The sequence below is a fragment of the Scyliorhinus canicula genome, unplaced genomic scaffold (assembly GCF_902713615.1).
Source record: "Scyliorhinus canicula unplaced genomic scaffold, sScyCan1.1, whole genome shotgun sequence".
NCBI classification, from domain to species: domain Eukaryota; kingdom Metazoa; phylum Chordata; class Chondrichthyes; order Carcharhiniformes; family Scyliorhinidae; genus Scyliorhinus; species Scyliorhinus canicula.
This window is the reverse complement of record NW_024055733.1, coordinates 1,236,397-1,259,756: the sequence shown is the minus strand read 5'-3', so window position 1 is coordinate 1,259,756 and position 23,360 is coordinate 1,236,397.

Genomic DNA, 23,360 nt, shown 5'->3' with positions numbered 1-23,360 from the left:
TAACTGTGACCATTCAGTGATTCAATTCCAATTGTCAGTGTGTTTCTCTGGGTGTGTCCACTGCACTCTGGATGTAGCTACCTCTGTACCTGTGACCATTCAGTGATTCAGTTCCAATTGTCAGTGTGTTTCTCTGTGTGATTCCCCTGCACTCTGGGATGTAGCTGCCTCTGTAATTGTGACCATTCAGTGATTCAGTGACAATTGTCAGTGTGTTTCTCTGGGAGGTTCCACTGCACTCTGGGATGTAGCTGTCTCTGTTAATGTGACCATTTAGTCATTCAGTTCCAATTGTCAGTGTGTTTCTCAGGGTGGGTCCACTGCACTCTGCGATGTAGGTGCCTCTGTGACTGGGACCATTCAGTGATTCAGTTCCAATTATCAGTGTTTTTCTCTATGTGGTCCCACTGCACTCTGGGATGTAGCTGTCTCAGTAACTGAAACCAATCTGTGATTCTGTTCCAAATGTCAGTGTGTTTTTCAGGTTGGGTCCACGGCATTCTTGGATGTAGCTGTCTCAGTAACTGTGACCATTCAGTGATTCAGATACTATTGTCAGTGTGTGTCCCTGGGCGGTTCCACTGCACTCTGGGGTGCAGCTGTCCCTGTAGCTGTGACCATTCAGTGGTTCAGTTCCAATTGTCAGTGTGTTTCTCTGGATGGGTGCACTGCACTCTGCGATGTAGGTGCCTCTGTGACTGGGACCATTCAGTGATTCAGTTCCAATTATCAGTGTTTTTCTCTGGGTCGTCCCACTGCACTCTGGGATGTAGCTGTCTCAGTCACTGAGACCATTCTGTGACACTGTTCCAAATGTCAGTGTGTTTTTCAGGTTGGATCCACTGCATTCTGGGATGTAGCTGTCTCAGTAACTGTGACCATTCAGTGATTCAGTTCCAAATGTCAGTGTGTTTCTCTGGGTGGGTCCGACTGCACTCTGGGGTGTAGCTGCCTCTGTAACTGTGACCATTCAGTGCATCAGTTCCAATTGTCAGTGTGTTTCTCTGGGTGGTTCCACTGCACTCTGGGGTGTAGCTGTCTCAGTAACTGTGACCATTCAGTGATTCAGTTCCAAATGTCAGTGTGTTTCTCTGGGTGGGTCCGACTGCACTCTGGGGTGTAGCTGCCTCTGTAACTGTGACCATTCAGTGCCTCAGTTCCAATTGTCAGTGTGTTTCTCTGTGTGATTTACCTGCACTCTGGGCTGTAGCTGCCTCTGTAATTTTGACCATTCAGTGATTCAGTTCCAATTGTCAGTGTGTTTCACTGGGTGGGTAAACTGAACTCTGGGGTGTAGCTATCTCTGTTATAGTGACCATTCAGTCATTCAGTTCCAATTGTCAGTGTGTTTCTCTGGGTGGTTCCACTGCACTCTGGGTTGTAGCTGTCTCTGTTAATGTGACCATTCAGTCATTCAGTTCCAATTGTCAGTGTGTTTCTCTGGGTCGCTCCACTGTACTCTGGGTGTAGCTGCCTCTGTAACTATGACCATTCAGTGATTCTATTCCAATTGTCAGTGTGTTTCTCTAGGTTGTTCCACTGCACCCTGGGATGTAGCTGCCTCTGTAATTGGGACCATTCAATGATTCAGTTGCAATTGTCCGTCTTTTTTCTCTGGGGGGTTCCACTGCACTCTGGGATGTAGCTGTCTCAGTAACTGGGACCATTCAGTTATTCAGTTCCAATTGTCAGTGTGTTTCTCTGGGTGGGTCCACTGCACTCTGGGTGTAGCTGCCTCTGTAACTATGACCATTCAGTGATTCTATTCCAATTGTCAGTGTGTTTCTCTGGGTGGGTCAACTGCACTCTGGGGTGTAGCTGTCTCTACAAATTTGACCGTTCAATGATTCAGATAGAATTGTCAGTGTGTCCTCCTGGGTGGGTCCACTGCACTCTGGGGTGCAGCTGTCCATGTGGCTGTGACCATTCAGTGGTTCAGTTCCAATTGTCAGTGTGTTTCTCTGGTTGGGTCCACTGCACTCTGGTATGTAGCTGCCTCTGTAATTGGGACCATTCAGTGATTCAGTTACAATTGTCAGTGTGTTTCTCTGGGTGGTTCCACTGCACTCTGGGATGTAGCTGTCTCAGTAACTGTGAACATTCAGTGATTCAGTTCCCAATGTCAGTGTGATTCTCAGGGTGGGTCCACTAAACTCTGGGATGTCGCTTTCCCAGTAACTGTGACCATTCAGTGATTCAGTGACAATTGTCAGTGTGTTTCTCTGGGAGGTCACACTGCACTCTGGGATGTAGCTGTCTCAGTAACTTTGACCATTCAGTGATTCAGTTCAAATTGTCAGTGTGTTTCTCTGGGTGGGTCCACTGCACTCTGCGATGTAGGTGCCTCTGTGACTGGGACCATTCAGTGATTCAGTTCCAATTATCAGTGTTTTACTCTGGGTGGTCCCACTGCACTCTGGGATGTAGCTGTCATAGTCACTGAGACCATTCTGTGATTCTGTTCCAAATGTCAGTGTGTTTTTCAGGTTGGATCCACTGCATTCTGGGATGTAGCTTCCTCAGTAACTGTGACCATTTAGTGATTCAATTCCAAATGTCAGTGTGTTTCTCTGGGTGGGTCCGACTGCACTCTGGGGTGTAGCTGCCTCTGTAACTGTGACCATTCAGTGCATCAGTTCCAATTGTCAGTGTGTTTCTCTGGGTCGCTCCACTGTACACTGGGTGTAGCTGCCTCTGTAACTATGACCATTCAGTGATTCTGTTCCAATTGTAAGTGTGCTTCTCTGGGAGGGTCAACTGCACTCTGGGGTGTAGCTGTCTCTACAAATGTGACCGTTCAGTGATTCATATAGAATTGTCAGTGTGTCCTCCTGGGTGGGTCCACTGCACTCTGGGTGCAGCTGTCCATGTAGCTGTGACCATTCAGTGGTTCAGTTCCAATTGTCAGTGTGTTTCTCTGTTTGGTCCACTGCACTCTGGTATGTCGCTGCCTCTGTAACTGTGACCATTCAGTGATTCAGTTCCAATTGTCAGTGTCTTTCTCTGGGTGGGTCCAATGCACTCTGGGATGTAGCTGCCTCTGTAATTGGGACCATTCAGTGATTCAGTTCCAATTGTCAGTGTTTTTCTCTGGGTGGTTCCACTGCACTCTGGGATGTAGCTGTCTCAGTAACTGTGACCATTCAGTGATTCAGTTCCAAATGTCAGTGTGATTCTCAGTGTGGGTCCACTGAACTCTAGGATGTCGCTTTCTCAGTAACTGTGACCATTCAGTGATTCAGTTCCAAATGTCAGTGTGTTTCCCAGGGTGGTTCCACTGCACTCTGGGGTGTAGCTGTCTCAGTAACTGTGAGCATTCAGTGATCCAGTTCAAATTGTCAGTGTGTTTCTCTGGGTGGGTCCACTGCACTCTGCGATGTCGGTGCCTCTGTGACTGGGACCATTCAGTGATTCAGTTCTTATTATCAGTGTTTTTCTCTGGGTGGTCCCACTGCACTCTGGGATGTAGCTGTCTCAGTAACTGAAACCAATCTGTGATTCTGTTCCAAATGTCAGTGTGTTTTTCAGGTTGGGTCCACTGCATTCTGGGATGTAGCTGTCTCAGTAACTGTGAGCATTCAGTGATTCAGTTCCAAATGTCAGTGTGTTTCTCTGGGTGGGTCCGACTGCACTCTGGGGTGTAGCTGCCTCTGTAACTGTGACCATTCAGTGCATCAGTTCCAATTGTCAGTGTGTTTCTCTGTGTGGTTCCACTGCACTCTGGGGTGTAGCTGTCTCTGCAAATTTGACCGTTCAGTGATTCAGATAGAATTGTCAGTGTGTCCCCTGGGTGGGTCCACTGCACTCTGGGGGTAGCTGTGTCTGTATCTGTGACCATTCAGTGGTTCAGTTCCAATTGTCCGTGTGTTTCTCTGGGTGGGTCCACTGCACTCTGGGATGTAGCTGCCTCTGTAATTGGGACAATTCAGTGATTCAGTTCCAATTGTCAGTGTGTTTCTCTGTTTGGTACCACTGCACTCTGGTATGTAGCTGCCTCTGTACCTGTGACCATTCACTGAATCAGTTCCAATTGCCAGTGTATTTCTCTGGGTGGTTCCACTGCACCCTGGGATGTAGCTGCCTCTTTAATTGGGACCATTCAATGATTCAGTTCCAATTGTCATTGTTTTTTCCTGGGTGGTTCCACTGCACTCTGGGATGTAGCTGTCTCAGTAACTGTCACCATTCAGTGATTCAGTTCCAAATGTCATTGTGTTTCTCAGGGTGGGTCCACTGCACTCTGGGACGTCGTATTTTGACAACCTGCATGCATCAAAATTCACTATGTTATGCTATACAGTCTTTTATTACATCAAAGTGATTTTGTCTGCGAATTAAGCATAGTGACAAATTGCTTGTTTCAAAATTCACTATTTTTTTCCAAACAGTCTTTTATGGCATAAGTAATTTTCTCGTCGAAATAAGCATTTTGACAAACTGCTTGCATCAAAATTCCCTATGTTTTGCTAAACAGTCTTTTATGGAATAAAAGTGATTTTCTCCGGGAATTAAGTATTTTGACAAACTGCTTACATCAAAATTCCCTAAGTTTGCTGAACAGTCTTTTATGGCATAAGAGTGATTATCTCGGCGAATAAAGTATTTTGACAATCTGCTTGCATCAAAATACACTATTGTTTGCTATACAGTCTTTTATTGCAACAAAGTGATTTTCTCTGCGAATTAAGCATTGTGATAAACTGCTTGCCTCAAAATTCACTATTTTTTTTCAAACAGACTTTTATGGCATAGAAGTCATTTTCTCGGCGAATTAAGCATTTTGACAAACTGCTTGCATCAAAATTCCCTATGTTTTGCCAAACATTCCTTTTTGGTAGAAAAGTGATTTCTCGGTAAATTGAGCATTTTGACAAAATGCTTGCATCAAAATTCAATATTTTTTGCCGTACAGACTTTTGTGGCATAAGAGTGATTATCTCGACGAATAAAGTATTTTGACAACCTGCTTGCAGCAAAATTCACTATGGTTTGCTATACAGTCCTTTATTGCAGCAAAGTGATTTTCTCAGCGAATTAGGCATTGTGACAAACTGCTTGCCTCAAAATTCACAATTATTTTCCAATCAGTCTTTTATGGCACAGAAGTCATTTTCTCGTGGAATTATGCATTTTCACAAACTGCTTGGTTCAAAATTCCCTATGTTTTGCAAAACAGTCTTTTATCGCATAAAAGTGATTTTCTCTGCGAATAAAGCATTTTGTCAAACTCCTTGCATCCAAATTCACTAGTTTTTTCCAAACAGTCTTTTATGGCATAAGTTATTTTCTCGTCGAATTAAGCATTTTGACAAACTGTTTCATCAAAATTCCCTATGTTTTGCTCAACAGTCTTTTATGGAATAAAAGTGATTTCTCCGCGAATTAAGTATTTTGACAAACTGCTTGCATCAAAATTCCCTATGTTTTGCTGAAAAGACTTTTATGGCATAAACGTGATTTTCTGGGCGATTAAGTACATAGAACATAGAACATAGAACAGTACAGCACAGAACAGGCCCTTCAGCCCTCAATGTTGTGCCGAGCCATGATCACCCTACTCAAACCCACGTATCCACCCTATACCCTTAACCCAACAACCCCCCCCCCCCCTTAACCTTACTTTTATTAGGACACTACGGGCAATTTAGCATGGCCAATCCACCTAACCCGCACATCTTTCGACTGTGGAAGGAAACCGGAGCACCCGGAGGAAACCCACGCACACAGGGGGAGGACGTGCAGACTCCACACAGACAGTGACCCAGCCGGGAATCGAACCTGGGACCCTGGGGCTGTGAAGCATTTATGCTAACCACCATGCTACCCTGCTGCCATAACCTGCTTGCCTCAAAATTCAATATTTTTTACGTACAGTCTTTAATGGCATCAAAGTGATTTTCTCTGCGAATTAAGCTTTGTGACAAACTGTTTGCCTCAAAATTCACTATTTTTTTCCAAGTCTTTTATGGCATAGAAGTCATTTTCTCGTCGAATTAACCATTTTGACAAACTGCCTGTATTAAAATCCACTATTTTTTGCCAAACAGTCTTGTAATGCAGAAAAGTGATTTTCTCGTCCAATAACGCATTTTGACAAAAGCTTGTCTCAAAATTCAACATTTTTTACGTATCGTCTTTAATGGCATCAAAGTGATTTGCTCTGCGAATTAAGCATTGTGACAAACTGCTTGCCTCAAAATTCATTATTTTTTTCCAAACAGTCTTTTATGGCATAGAAGTCATTTTCCCGTCGAATTAAGCATTTTTACAACATGCTTGAATCAAAATTCACTATTTTTTGCCAAACAGTCTTTTATGGCAGAGAAGTCATTTTCTCGTCGAATTAAGCATTTTGACAAACTACTTGCATTAAAATCCACTATTTTTTGCCAAACAGTCATGTAATGCAGAAAAGTGATTTTCTCGTCCAACAACGCATTTTGACAAAAGCTTGTCTCAAAATTCAATATTTTTTACGTACAGTATCTGCGAATTAAGCATTGTGACAAACTGCTTGCCTCAAAATTCACAATTTTTGCCAAACAGACTTTTATGGCAGAAAATGGATTTTCTCGTTGAATAAAGTATTTTGAAAAATTGCTTGCCTCAAAATTCACTGTTTTTTGTCAAACAGTCTTTTATGGTAGAAATGGGATTTTCTCGGCGAATTAAGCATTTTGACAACCTGCTTGTATCAAAATTCACTATCTTTTGCTGAACAGTCTTTTAATGCATAAAGTGATTTTCTCTGCGAATTAAGCATGTTGACAAACTGCTTGCCTCAAAATTAACTATGCGTTGCCAAACATTCCTTTTTTGTAGAAAAGTGATTTTCTCGGCGAATTAAACATTTTGTCAAACAGCTTGCATCAAAATTCCCTATGTTTTGGTAAACAGTCTTTTATGGTAGAAAAGGGATTTTCTCGTCGAATTAAGCATTTTGACAAACAGCTTGCCTCAAAATTCACTATTTTTTGCCAAACAATCTTTCATGGTAGAAAAGGGATTTTCTCGTCGAATTAAGCATTTTGCCAACCTGCTTGTATCAAAATTCACTATCTTTTGCTGAACAGTCTTTTAATGCATCGAAGTGATTTTCTCTGCGAATTAATCCGAATTAATCCGACGAGAAAATCCCTTTTCTACCATAAAAGTCTGTACAGCAAAATATATTGAATTTTGATGCAAGCTGTTTGTCAAAATGCAAATTCGCCGAGAAAATCACTTTTCTACCTAAAAGAAATGTTTGGCAAAACATTGTAAATTTTGAAGCAAGCAGTTTGTCGACGAGAAAATAACTTTTATGCCATTAAAGACTCTTTGGTTAAGAATAGTTAATTTTGAGGCAAGCAGTTTGTCAAAATGCTTAATTCGCCGAGAAAATCATTTTTATGCCATAAACGACTATTTGCCAAAAAATAGTCAATTTTGAGGTAAGCAGTTTGTCAAAATGCTTCATTTACTGAGAAAATCACTTTTCTACCAAAAAAGAATGTTTGGCAAAACATTGTGAATTTAGAAGCAAGCAGTTTGTCAAAATACTTTATTCGCCGAGAAAATCACTTTTATGCCATAAAAGACTGTAGAGCAAAACATAGGGAATTTTGATGGAAGCAGTTTGTCAAAATGCTTAATTCGGCGTGAAAATGACTTCTGTGCCATAAAAGACTGTTTGGCAAAAAATAGATAATTTTGAGGCAAGCAGTTTGTCAAAATGCTTAATTCGCAGAGAAAATGACTTCTATGCCATAAAATACTATTTGGAAAAAAATAGTGAATTTTGATGCAAGCAGGTTGTCAAAATACTTTATTTGCCAAGATAATCACTCTTATGCCATAAAAGACAGTACGGCAAAAAAATATTGAATTTTGATGCAAGCAGTTTGTCAAAATGCTTAATTTGCCGAGAAAATCACTTTTCTACCAAGAAGGAATGTTTGGCAAAACATAATGAATTTTGGTGCAAGCAATTTGTCAAATGCTTCATTTGCTGAGAAAATCACTTTTCTACCAAAAAAGAATGTTTGGCAATACATAGTGAATTTTGAAGCAAGCAGTTTGTGAAAATGCTCAATTAGAACATAGAACATAGAGCGCAGTACAGGCCCTTCGGCCCTCGATGTTGCACCGACATGGGAAGTTCAAAAACTAAAGACCATCTATCCTACACTATCCCATTATCATCCATCTGTTTATCCAATAAACTTTGAAATGACCTCAATGTTGCCGAGTTCACTACTGTTACAGGTAGGGCATTCCACTCTTTGCGTAAAAAACCCACCTCTGACCTCTGTCCTAGATCTGTTACCCCTCAATTTAAGGCTGTGTCCCCTCGTGCCAGCCACCTCCATCCGCGGGAGAAGGTTCTCACTGTCTACCCTATCTAACCCTCTGATCATTTTGTATCCTCTATTAAGTCACCTCTTAACCTTCTTCTCTCTAACCAAAACAACCTCACGTCCATCAGCCTTTCCTCATAAGATTTTCCCTCCATACCAGGAAACATCCTGGTAAATCTCCTCGGCACCCGCTCCAAAGCTTCCACGTCCTTCCTGTAATGAGTCGACCAGAACTGTACGCAATACTCCAAATGCGGCGGTAACAGAGTTTTGTACAGCTGCAACATGACCTCATGGCTCCGGAACTCAATCACTCTACCAATGAAGGCCAACGCACCATAGGCCTTCTTCACAACCCTATCAACCTGGGTGGCAACTTTCAGGGATCTATGTACATGGACACCGAGATCCCTCTGCTCATCCACACTAACAAGAATTTTACCATTAGCCAAATATTCCGCATTCCTGTTATTCTTTCCAAAGTGAATCACCTCCCACTTCTCCACATTAAACTCCATTTGCCACCTCTCAGCCCAGCTCTGCAGCTTATCTATGTCCCTCTGTAACCTGCAACATCCATCCGCACTGTCTACAACACCACCAAACCTAGTGTTGTCTGCAAATGTACTCACCCATCCTTCTGCGCGCTCCTCTAGTCATTAATAAAAATGACAAACAGCAACGGCCACAGAACAGATCCTTGTGGTACGCCACTCGTAACTGAACTCCATTCTGAGAATTTCCCATCAACCACCACTCTCTGTCTTCTTTCAACTAGCCAATTTCTGATCCACATCTCTAAATCAGCCTCAATCCCCATTTTCTGCAAGAGCCGACCGTGGGGAACCTTATCAAACGCAAATTCGACGAGAAAATAACTTTTATGCCATTAAAGAGTAAGAAGAAATGAAGCATTTGACAAACTGCTTGCACCAAAATTCATTATGTTTTGCCAAACATTTCTTTTTGGTAGAAAAGTGATTTTCTCGGCGAATTAGCATTTTGACAAGCTGCTTGCATCAAAATTCACTATGTTTTGCCAAACATTCCTTTTGGAAGAAAAGTGATTTTCTAGGCACATTATGCATTTTGACAAACTGTTTGCATCAAAATTCAATATTTTTGCCGTTCAGTCTATTATGGCATAAGAGTGATTATCTCGGCGAATAAAGCATTTTGACATCCTGCTTGCATCAAAATTCACTATGTTTTGCCAAACATTCCTTTTTGGTAGAAAAGTGATTTTCTCGGCAAATTAAGCATTTTGACAAACTGCTTGCATCAAAATTCAATATTTTTTGCCGTACTGTCTTTTATGGCATAAGAGTGATTATCTTGGCAAATAAAGTATTTTGACAACCTGCTTGCATCAAAATTCACTATGATTTGCTAAACAGTATTTTATGGCATAAAACTGATTTTCTCAGCGAATAAAGTCTTTTGACAAACTGCTTGCCTCAAAAATAACTATTCTCAACCAAACAGTCTTTAATGGCATAAAAGTGATTTTCTCGGCGAATAAAGCATTTTGACAAACTGCTTGCACCAAAATTCATTATGTTTTGCCAAACATTCATTTTTGGTAGAAAAGTGATTTTCTCGGCAAATTAAGCATTTTGACAAACTGCTTGCATCAAAATTCAATATTTTTTTGCCGTACTGTCTTTTATGGCATAAGAGTGATTATCTTAGCAAATAAAGTATTTTGACAACCTGCTTGCATCAAAATTCACTATTTTTTTCCAAATAGTATTTTATGGCATAGAAGTCATTTTCTCTGCGAATTAAGCATTTTGACAAACTGCTTGCCTCAAAATTATCTATTTTTTGCCAAACAGTCTTTTATGGCACAGAAGTCATTTTCACGCCGAATTAAGCATTTTGACAAACTGCTTGAATCAAAATTCCCTATGTTTTCCTATACAATCTTTTATGGCATAAAAGTGATTTTCTCGGCGAATAAAGTATTTTGACAAACTGTTTGTCTCAAAATTATCTATTCTTAACCAACCAGTATTTAATGGCATAAAAGTTATTTTCTCGTCGAATTGAGCATTTTGACAAACTGCTTGCTTCAAAATTTACAATGTTTTGCCAAACATTTCTTTTTGGTGGAAAAGTGATTTTCTCGGCGAATTAGCATTTTGACAAACTGCTTGCATCAAAATTCAATATTTTTTTGCCGTACTGTCTTTTATGGCATAAGAGTGATTATCTTGGCAAATAAAGTATTTTGACAACCTGCTTGCATCAAAATTCACTATTTTTTTCCAAATAGTATTTTATGGCATAGAAGTCATTTTCTCTGCGAATTATGCATTTTGACAAACTGCTTGCCTCAAAATTATCTATTTTTTGCCAAACAGTCTTTTATGGCACAGAAGTCATTTTCACGCCGAATTAAGCATTTTGACAAACTGCTTGCATCAAAATTCCCTATGTATTGCTATACAATCTTTTATGGCATAAAAGTGATTTTCTCGGCAAATAAAGTATTTTGACAAACTGTTTGTCTCAAAATTATCTATTCTTAACTAACCAGTATTTAATGGCATAAAAGTTATTTTCTTGTCGAATTGAGCATTTTGACAAACTGCTTGCTTCTAAATTCACAATGTTTTGCCAAACATTCTTTTTTGGTAGAAAAGTGATTTTCTCAGTAAATGAAGCATTTTGACAAACTGTTTACCTCAAAATTGACTATTTTTTGGCAAATAGTCGTTTATGGCATAAAAATGATTTTCTCGGCGAATTAAGCATTTTGACAAACTGCTTGCCTCAAAATTAACTATTCTTAACCAAAGAGTCTTTAATGGCATAAAAGTTATTTTCTCGTCGAATTGAGCATTTTGACAAACTGCTTGCTTCAAAATTTATAATGTTTTGCCAAACATTTCTTTTTGGTAGAAAAGTGATTTTCTCGGCAAATTATGCATTTTGACAAACTGTTTGCATCAAAATTCAATATTTTTGCCGTTCAGTCTTATATGGCATAAGAGTGATTTTCTCGGCGAATAAAGCATTTTGACAAACCTGCTTGCATCAAAATTCACTATTGTAGCCACTGTAGCCACCTAAAATGGACACTGAACTAAACAAAATGGAGAATCGCTAAGACTGCAGGGAAAAACAGTTTAGCCAAGGCAAGCAGCCTGCAAACACTCATTAGCATTTTGCAAGCAGCAAAACCAGTTTCTGGCCAGGTGGAAGATCTCAAACCAAAGGTGATAATGGCAGAACATTTTACATACTAATGAGGCAGTCCAGATCTAGGCACACACAATGGCAACATTTGGGTTTGAATAAGCTACTTGAGTGGATGTCCAGACAGAGCGGCACCAGAAGTATCCACTACAGAAACCGCCCCCACCATCGAGAAAGACCCTCACATTGGAGGAATTCAAAAGATATCGATTGGAAGCGATCCAATCGATACCTGAAGGTAAAGCCCGCCCAGGAAAAGGCAAGGACATTGGGGACCCCTATAAAAGTAGACCCCCACACATGGTCCTGTCTGTTGTTTCGTGCTCCGGCTTTGACCAAGACCTTGAACGTATATCCTGACTCCAGCCGTTGAGCACCAGCCGCCGAACCGTAAGTGCCAATACGACGCTCGCTCCGCGAACCAAGTCCGCTAGACCCCCAGTGACCAGCACGCTTTCTGAAGGTTGCATACCAAGACCGGGACGAAGGCCTTGCTCCCTGACCTTGCCTGTTCCTGTGTAGTTAAGTATTCTGTTTGCTTAGTTTAGTCATAGCTTAGTCCCTTAGTGTGTGCATGCGTATTTATTATAATTGTATAATAAATATTGATCGTTTGGAACTTACTAATCGGTGTATCGTTTTATTACTTTGAACCTGACCTTGGAATATTTGTGAGGTGTCTATACGGCATCTGGCGACTCCTGAGCTGAAAAATAGCTATACAGAGCCTAGTGGTGTTAAGCACACGGCCTTTAACAGAGGCAAGTAAATACACCCCAATTAACGCGTTTTACACCCATAGCAAAACGTGCAACATTTAGTGGCGACATCCTAACGGGACACGGTTATAAGTGGTACCCCCGCTCCGTCGAGGACCCTGAAATTTGAATTAGAAATCTGGTAAAGAAAAAGGAAAGAAATCACAAATATTCAAGGTGTTCAAAGGAATAAACGTAATTCGGAAGTGTGTTTAGTGCATGCGTACTAACAGGGTTGTAAGGAAAACCTGAAAGCATTTTTGTTGCGACAAACTTTCGGTAGTTTTGTGAACGGAACAGAGCGTAAGCCTTACCCGTTTCGTGAGACATAACCTCAACACCCCCTGTTCTAAATTTAAAGTGAGTCAGAAAAATGGCCATGCAGGCAATGGAACGCCTCATGAACCCAGAACGGTTTGTGGTCGCAGCGACCAGCAGTTGCCGAGTAGGTCAGTGTCCCATGTGGGAGCTGGAACTCCGCAAGTATCTGCAAGGAAAGGGATGGCCCCTTTGGAAAGAGTTTTGTTTGAATGAGGAGACAGGTCCCGGAAGTATAGGACATACTTGGTGGGAGAACCTCTCTCAAATTCACAAGAAAAACATGAGTAAAGCGCGAAAGCCGATGGCGATTGTGTCCTGTTTGGCACAATTGCGAGGCACAGAGGAGGTCGTTCAGACGCAGAATTAGAAGAAAGAAATAGAATGAGTAAAGTGGATGTCAGGGACATCGAAAAGGAAAATATGGAACTTAGAGGGAAGTTGGCAGAGAAAGGTAGAGAGGTGGATGATGCCAAGAGGGCACATCAGTCTTGTCTAGCCCATCTCAGCAGTTCCCAGACCCAGTACGAAAAGGCCTATCAGGACGTGCAACGTGCCGGCCTGATAAGAGAAGAATCAGAGAAGCAGGTAGAGGCTTTGCAGAGGCAATGCTCTGACCTTAAAGCAGCTTTCAGAGCACTCCATGCTGCCACCACAGAACAAAGGCAAAGTACAGTAGATCACGCGAAATGCAGGAAGCAGATTGCAGAGCTGCAATCGCTGCTTTCGGTGCAAAATGGGTTTCAAAGCACCTTTGGAACGCAGTTAGACGAGGAGAATGCCCCAGACTGGAAAGAGTTAAGTGAGACAGCGCAGCGTTATGTTCAGGGAACATGTGCGCCAGCAGCGCAGCAGAAAAGGCAAGCACCCCAACCCCCCACAGTTACCATTCCAATGAATCCAGTCACCACCCAGAGAAAAGCGACCATAGAAGGCGCACCCGATATAACTTACACCACCCCCTTAACTGTAACCCAACTAAGGGACGCGTGTGAGAAGATCACTCCGTTTCTCCCCACCGCAGACCCCCACCAGTTTTTCGCAAAGGTAAAGCAACAGGCTACCATGTACAGCCTGGACGAGAGAGAGCAGGTTAAACTCACAGTTCTGAGTTTAGACCCATCGGTTGTAGCAGCCCTCCCCGACCCACAGAACGTTGGCGGAGGCACCCTAGAGGAAATGCACACCTCCATTTTAGATGCCATAGGGTATAATCGAGGTGACCCCGTAGAAGGACTTAATAAGTGCCGGCAGAAGAAATCCGAGCACCCCACAGCATTCGCCGGAAGGCTGTGGATCCATTTTAACGCAGTATTTGGCGATTTAAATAGAGCCCATTTGAACCGTGAAAATATGGTTAAATGGACGCGCACCATAATTTCTCATGCAACAGAAGCAGGATAGAGCGCTTGCAACAGCTATGACCCCTCAGAGGAAGCCCATAATGAGAAGTGGGTCCTGAAAAGATTGTCCCGCGCTTGGGAGCAATCAGTTCAGGGCAGAGGTAAAGTTCAATCCCCAGAAGAAGCTCAGGCTGCAGCAGACATACAGGCAGTGAGAGAGCACCAAAAACCCGCATGGGTGAATGAAGGAAAGAGCAGCCCTCCACAGAAGTCGCAGGAATGCTACAACTGTGGCCAGTTAGGACATTGGGCTAAGGAATGTAATGGACCCCAGAGATCACAGAGAGGCCAGCAGACAGGCACTCTGAACCGGAATAAAACAAAACCGATCCATAGTATAGGGATCCAGTCAGGACAGACCAATGTGGACGGGACGGACTGACGGTGTTCGGGCTCCCCCACTTGGGTCTGTGACACACTATGGGATCCATCAGGAAGACCGGTAGTCACGGCAAAGTTAAGAGGGAAGCCCATAGAGTTACTTTGGGACACAGGAGGCTCCCGCACCACAATTAACTCCACCACCACGGCACAAGCAGACACGTGGCCGACCACCTCCACCATCACACTTAGCGGGTTCACCGGACACTCGCAGCAGGGACAGCGGCACCCGTAGCAATCCAGCTAGGGAACATTTCCACCAAACACCCAGTAGTTTTAGTAAATCTTCCCCGGACAGCAGAACACATCCTAGGGATAGATTTTATGAATGCCCAAAGCCTGTCGTTCGACCCAGTGAACCAGTGTGTCTGGCGAATGGCAAGATCGGACAGAGCACCCGCTACTCTCACAGTAGGAGAGTACGCTAACAGGATTAGTGCAGTAGGAGAATATTCATTTGACCCGACTACACTAAACACGGACAGACAAGTTAAGGCAGTACTGAATAAACACAGGACAGCATTTGCCAGTCACCGGCATGACTGCGGTAGAATGGCTGGACAAATTCACGTTACCGGACCTGACCCCAGACCACAAAAACAATATAGATTTCCCCTAGAAGCAGAGGGAGAAATAGAGAAAGTGATAGGTAGCTTATTGGAGCAAGGTGTGCTTAGAACAGTAGCCTCGACCAATAATGCCCCTATTTGGCCAGTGAGAAAGCCCGACGGATCATGGCGTCTGACCATTGATTATCGGGAACTCAATAAAGTAACCCCACCAGTAGCCCCCACGGTAGCAACAAGTCCCGAAACCATGCTCAAGCAGGGACTCAACTCCAAATATTTCACGGTTTTGGACATTAGCAATGGCTTCTGGTCAATCCCATTGGCAAAGGCGTGCCAGTACAAATTTGCCTTCACTTTGAAAACACAACAGTATACGTGGACATGCCTTCCACAAGGATTCCACAATTCCCCCTCCATTTTCCACCGACAGCTGGCGAATGGTCTAAAAAAATTTCCCGCCCCGAATGTCTGGAACAGTATGTAGACGACCTACTACTGCAGACAGACACAAAGGCAGAGCACATTACGCTTCTGGCCGAACTCCTGGAACTTTTAACCGAGATTGGACGTAAAGTTAACCCAAGAAAGGCCCAGATTTTGGAAAATAAAGTGATGTATTTGGGAACAGTCATCACACACGGCAAACGCGAGATCGAATTCAAAAGAATTGATTCGATTGTCAAATTGCCCCTTCCCCAGAATGTTTCAGCCCTCTGGTCGTTTTTAGGACTGGTTGGTTATTGTCGGAACCACATCGACGGATTCGCGACAAAAGCCGCCCCACTCTCAGACCTCCTTAAGAAAGGAGCCCCCTGGGAATGGCTTCCGCAGCATACAGAGGCTGTGGAAGAGTTAAAGAAAGCCCTTAGCGCAGCACCCGCGCTACAAGTCCCAGACCAACTTTCCCCCTATGCAATAGAGGTAGCGAGCACAGATCTGACCGTCTCGGCCGTGTTACTTCAGGAACGGCACGAGCAGCTAAGACCAGTGGCTTATGCCTCCCGACTGTTAGACCCAGTTGAACAAGGATTTTCAGCCTGCGAGAGGCACCTCCTTGCTGTCTTCTGGGCAGTGCAATATTTTTCCTACATTACCGGACTCAACCCCACCACCATTTTGACCGAGCACACCCCCACACAGTTACTCCTAGACGGTCGACTGAAGGACGGTTCAGTTAGCCAGATTAGGGCAGCTAGGTGGACACTACTCTTACAAGGACGGGACATTACAGTAAAACGGACCCGCACACACACATTTTTAGCCGACAACCTCCAATACCCAGGACAGCCCCATGAATGTGAAATTGTAGCCCCCTTACATAACACAGGACCCTTTATAGCAAAGACACCCCCCAGGAAGATAGGGAACCCAAAACAAAGCCCCCAACCCATAGACACGTGTGGGCCACTGAGGATATACGTAGACGGTTCATCCACAGTTTTCGAAGGTGAGCGTATCACAGGATGCGGCATCTATGTCGAGGACGCGCAGGGGCGCGCTCTCGAAGAGATAGCTTTAAAATTACCAGGACACTTAGGCGCGCATGCAGCAGAGCTCGCGGCCATAGCTTATATAGTGGAGCACCCCGATTCTTTCCCCAGCCCAGCGGACATATATTCCGACAGTCTATATGTCTGTAATAGTTTAACAGATTTTCTGCCCCTATGGAGGACACGAGGTTTTGTCTCCGCAGATGGGAAACCCCTTCCATCAGCCCCTTTACTCCAACACATTTTAGAGAAAGCGAAGGACAGGACCTTCGGCATTATCAAAGTAAGAAGCCACCATAGGTCATCCCCCCTGGGAATGTAAAAGCCGACGCACTGGCTAAGGCAGGTTCCAGGCGAGGACACTTGTGGACACCCCCAGCTAGCGCACCAGCTAGCGCCCCTGTGAGCGCAGTTCAAGTCTCACAGACCGATATTAAGGATTTAGTACAGGCACAGAAGCAAGATGAGGATCTCAGGGAGATTTTCAAAGGCAACTTTGTGCCACAGTATGACAAATTCAGACACGCACTGACCACACATGAGGGTGTGATCATGAAGGATCAGCTTTATGTGGTCCCGCAGCAGGACAGGAATGAAATGATTGCTTTGTTCCATGATGGACACGGGCACCAAGGGACCGACGCAACCACGAGGCACCTCAGGCAGCTCTGTTGGTGGCCTAACCTAAGGACAGATGTAGGTCACTACATCGAGAATTGCCTTATTTGCGCCCAGAATAACCCGGAGAGGTATTCTAAAAAGGCACAACTTCGGCATACTCGACCAGTTAATGGCCCCTGGACAAACCTCCAGATCGACTTTATAGGCCCATTGCCCCCTTGTAGGAATGGCTATAAATACGTTCTGGTGGTCATCGATACCTTTACCAAATGGGTAGAGGCATTCCCCTCTAGAACGAATACAGCTAAGACAGCTGCAAAGATCCTGACCCACCACATCTTCACGAGATGGGGTTTACCCCGTAGCATTGATTCGGACCAGGGATCTCACTTCACAGGACGGGTCATGAAGAACGTCCTGACAATATTTGGAATAAAACAAAATTTTCATATTGCGTATCACCCACAGTCCAGCGGGATTGTAGAGCGCATGAATCGGACCCTAAAATCTACGCTTCGAAAAATGGTTCAAGAGAACAACTCCACATGGGATTCAGTGCTCCCATTTGCACTCATGTTCATCAGAAATACAGTTTCCACTTCCACAGGATACACACCACACACACTCATGACCGGACGCCCTATGAAAGGTACAGAGTTCCTTTTAGGACTGGACATGACTAGCCCCGAAGTGACGGCCCTCACACACGAAAAGGCAGTTAAAGACCTGGTTGAGACTGTGAGGTCTGCACAGATTGCAGCCGCAGTTCAGCTAAGGAAACGCCGTAAACAACGCACAGCTTGTTTTAACAAGACCGTACACCCCACAGAATTCCAGGTTGGACAACAGGTAATGCTATCTGTATACAACCCCAGCAGTTTTTTGGCACCAAAATATTCCGGCCCATACTCAATTTCGGATAAAATTAGCCCCTCAGTTTATAGGATAAAATATCCTAATGGTAAGACCGCGTGGTTCCATATCAACCAGTTAAAGGCATATGGAACACAGGCCAACCATGCACACCATGTCCTGCTGGACGCAGCAGAACACCTCACCCCACCCACTAGAGACACGTTTCCACCATCCCCCTCACAGACCAGTTCTTCATCAGACTCGCCCACGACTCCGCCCACTGACCACGACAGACCACGCCCCGAAACGCCCACAAGCTGCCGCGGCAGAGACAGCGATACAGACACTGACTCTGAGGACAGCCACAGCACACCACACTACAGCCCACATTGCAGCGACAATGACCCCGACTACAGTGACCCCATGGAAGTCACTTACATTAAAAACCCAGACCCACCACCCGACCCCGACTACCCCGACAATACCCATTCACTTTTGGACCCAACACTCTGGCACAGGGACAGGCACATAGGTGCCCCTCTATTCGGCGAATAGACTTGTCCGCAACGATGAAAGTGACCCCCGGTCACACAATTCAAAGATATCATGCCTGATCCACACAAGGGTGTGGGATCCGGGAGAGCAGGACGACACGGTGTCTGAATCCCGATACGGCAACCCCTTTGTGACCCTGTTCACAGAGACAGAGGAAAAGTGAGGTGTCCAGATGATGTAAAATAGGAACCGCTTGAGGGAAGCGATGTCCTTTCTGATGGAACCTGCACGTATGTTTGTTTGTCAGTTTATGTTTGTTTGTTATTATGTTAAGGGTTTGATTGCAGATCTTTTCAGCTGAAAAGATTGTGACCACCTCACACACCCGTTAGCTTGTCCGCAAATACTTTTGAGAACTTCGGTTCGGAAACCAACCGTTTGATTGGAGATCTTTTCAGTTGTAAGGATTGCGACCACCTCACATGCACGTTAGTTTGTCTGCAGATACTTCTGAGAACTTCAGTTGTATCCTCTGGTGAACTGACACGGTTCACGACTTGTTCCCTGTTTTCAGATGAAGGAGCATCTTGGCTCCCCCATTGTTTTTAGGTGCCCCTCTATTCGGCGAATAGAGGCTGCAAATCCATGATAAACACATTCTTGCCCGTTTAATCCAGGTTACTCAGGCAGTGGACAAACGGCACTGAGGACCCGCCCTGTCTGAGAACCCACTTTGGTCAGCCAAGCTCGGGTATGGCACAGCACGCCCTACCCGGGGATCCCATTCAAATCGTACCCGTAGCGGCCCATACGCAACCCATTCGACCTTTCGTTTCCAAGTTGTTTTCATTTTTCGTTAGGCAGCCCTTAGGCCGCCATCCCACATGCTATTTACATCCAGGAACATTCGGATGGTAAATGAGCAAAGCCTGCGAGACGGCTCGCAGGAGGAGAGTTGTTAGGTGTATTGTGTTCATTAAATTCGCTTTTGAAAAAAAAAATGAGGGGAGTCACAGGGTGTGACTTGGCCAGTCATTTTTAATGGGTCAATTGGAATTGAAAGACAGATACACTAACAAGTACGGATATTAAGCTGTATTGACAGATACTGTGCTTGATCCCATAGCTTTCGAAGGACGAAACAGAGATCACAGCAATTAAGCATTTTGACAAACTGCTTGCCTCAAAATTATCTATTTTTTGCCAAACAGTCTTTTATGGCACAGAAGTCATTTTCACGCCGAATTAAGCATTTTGACAAACTGCTTGCATCAAAATTCCCTATGTTTTGCTATACAATCTTTTATGGCATAAAAGTGATTTTCTCGGCAAATAAAGTATTTTGACAAACTGTTTGTCTCAAAATTATCTATTCTTAACTAACCAGTATTTAATGGCATAAAAGTTATTTTCTTGTCGAATTGAGCATTTTGACAAACTGCTTGCTTCTAAATTCACAATGTTTTGCCAAACATTCTTTTTTGGCATAAAAATGATTTTCTCGGCGAATTAAGCATTTTGACAAACTGCTTGCCTCAAAATTAACTATTCTTAACCAAAGAGTCTTTAATGGCATAAAAGTTATTTTCTCGTCGAATTGAGCATTTTGACAAACTGCTTGCTTCAAAATTTACAATGTTTTGCCAAACATTTCTTTTTGGTAGAAAAGTGATTTTCTCGGCGAATTAGCATTTTGACAAACAGCTTGCATCAAAATTCAATATATTTTGCTGTACAGACTTTTATGGTAGAAAAGGGATTTTCTCGTCGAATTAAGCATTTTGACAAGCTGCTTGCATCAAAATTCACTATGTTTTGCCAAACATTCCTTTTGGAAGAAAAGTGATTTTCTAGGCAAATTATGCATTTTGACAAACTGTTTGCATCAAAATTCAATATTTTTGCCGTTCAGTCTTTTATGGCATAAGAGTGATTATCTCGGCGACTAAAGCATTTTGACAACCTGCTTGCATCAAAATTCACTATGTTTTGCAAAACATTCTTTTTTGGTAGAAAAGTGATTTTCTCAGTAAATGAAGCATTTTGACAAACTGTTTACCTCAAAATTGACTATTTTTTGGCAAATAGTCGTTTATGGCATAAAAATGATTTTCTCGGCGAATTATGCATTTTGACAAACTGATTGCCTCAAAATTAACTATTCTTAACCAAAGAGTCTTTAATGGCATAAAAGTTATTTTCTCGTCGAATTGAGCATTTTGACAAACTGCTTGCTTCAAAATTTACAATGTTTTGCCAAACATTTCTTTTTGGTAGAAAAGTGATTTTCTCGGCGAATTAGCATTTTGACAAACAGCTTGCATCAAAATTCAATATATTTTGCTGTACAGGCTTTTATGGTAGAAAAGGGATTTTCTCGTCGAATTAAGCATTTTGACAAGCTGCTTGCATCAAAATTCACTATGTTTTGACAAACATTCCTTTTGGAAGAAAAGTGATATTCTAGGCAAATTATGCATTTTGACAAACTGTTTGCATCAAAATTCAATATTTTTGCCGTTCAGTCTTTTATGGCATAAGAGTGATTATCTCGGCGAATAAAGCATTTTGACAACCTGCTTGCATCAAAATTCACTATGTTTTGCCAAACATTCCTTTTTGGTAGAAAAGTGATTTTCTCGGCAAATTAAGCATTTTGACAAACTGCTTGCATCAAAATTCAATATTTTTTTGCCGTACTGTCTTTTATGGCATAAGAGTGATTATCTTGGCAAATAAAGTATTTTGACAACCTGCTTGCATCAAAATTCACTATTTTTTTCCAAATAGTATTTAATGGCATAGAAGTCATTTTCTCTGCGAATTATGCATTTTGACAAACTGCTTGCCTCAAAATTATCTATTTTTTGCCAAACAGTCTTTTATGGCACAGAAGTCATTTTCACGCCGAATTAAGCATTTTGACAAACTGCTTGCATCAAAATTCCCTATGTTTTGCTATACAATCTTTTATGGCATAAAAGTGATTTTCTCGGCAAATAAAGTATTTTGACAAACTGTTTGTCTCAAAATTATCTATTGTTAACTAACCAGTATTTAATGGCATAAAAGTTATTTTCTTGTCGAATTGAGCATTTTGACAAACTGCTTGCTTCTAAATTCACAATGTTTTGCCAAACATTCTTTTTTGGTAGAAAAGTGATTTTCTCAGTAAATGAAGCATTTTGACAAACTGTTTACCTCAAAATTGACTATTTTTTGGCAAATAGTCGTTTATGGCATAAAAATGATTTTCTCGGCGAATTAAGCATTTTGAGAAACTGCTTGCCTCAAAATTAACTATTCTTAACCAAAGAGTCTTTAATGGCATAAAAGTTATTTTCTCGTCGAATTGAGCATTTTGACAAACTGCTTGCTTCAAAATTTACAATGTTTTGCCAAACATTTATTTTTGGTAGAAAAGTGATTTTCTCGGCGAATTAGCATTTTGACAAACAGCTTGCATCAAAATTCAATATATTTTGCTGTACAGACTTTTATGGTAGAAAAGGGATTTTCTCGTCGAATTAAGCATTTTGACAAGCTGCTTGCATCAAAATTCACTATGTTTTGCCAAACATTCCTTTTGGAAGAAAAGTGATTTTCTGGGCAAATTATGCATTTTGACAAACTGTTTGCATCAAAATTCAATATTTTTGCCGTTCAGTCTTTTATGGCATAAGAGTGATTATCTCGGCGACTAAAGCATTTTGACAACCTGCTTGCATCAAAATTCACTATGTTTTGCAAAACATTCTTTTTTGGTAGAAAAGTGATTTTCTCAGTAAATGAAGCATTTTGACAAACTGTTTACCTCAAAATTGACTATTTTTTGGCAAATAGTCGTTTATGGCATAAAAATGATTTTCTCGGCGAATTATGCATTTTGACAAACTGATTGCCTCAAAATTAACTATTCTTAACCAAAGAGTCTTTAATGGCATAAAAGTTATTTTCTCGTCGAATTGAGCATTTTGACAAACTGCTTGCTTCAAAATTTATAATGTTTTGCCAAACAGTTTAGCCAAGGCAAGCAGCCTGCAAACACTCATTAGCATTTTGCAAGCAGCAAAACCAGTTTCTGGCCTGGTGGAAGATCTCAAACCAAAGGTGATAATGGCAGAACGTTTTACATACTAATGAGGCAGTCCAGATCTAGGCACACACAATGGCAACATTTGGGTTTGAATAAGATACTTGAGTGGATGTCCAGACAGAGCGGCACCAGAAGTATCCACTATAGAAACCGCCCCCACCATCGAGAAAGACCCTCACATTGGAGGAATTCAAAAGATATCGATTGGAAGCGATCCAATCGATACCTGAGGGTAAAGCCCGCCCAGGAAAAGGCAAGGACATTGGGGACCCCTATAAAAGTAGACCCCCACACATGGTCCTGTCTGTTGTTTCGTGCTCCGGCTTTGACCAAGACCTTGAACGTGTATCCTGACTCCAGCCGTTGAGCACCAGCCGCCGAACCGTAAGTGCCAATACGACGCTCGCTACGCGAACCAAGTCCGCTAGACCCCCAGTGACCAGCACGCTTTCTGATGGTTGCAGACCAAGACCGGGACGAAGGCCTCGCTCCCTGACCTTGCCTGTTCCTGTGTAGTTAAGTATTCTGTTTGCTTAGTTTAGTCATAACTTAGTCACTTAGTGTGTGCATGCGTATTTATTATAATTGTATAATAAATATTGATCGTTTGGAACTTACTAATCGGTGTATCGTTTTATTACTTTGAACCTGACCTTGGAATATTTGTGAGGTGTCTATACGGCATCTGGCGACTCCTGAGCTGAAAAATACCTATACAGAGCCTAGTGGTGTTAAGCACACGGCCTTTAACAGAGGCAAGTTAATACACCCCAATAAACGCGTTTAACACCCATAGCAAAACGTGCAACACTAAGTTTTGGTAAACAGTAT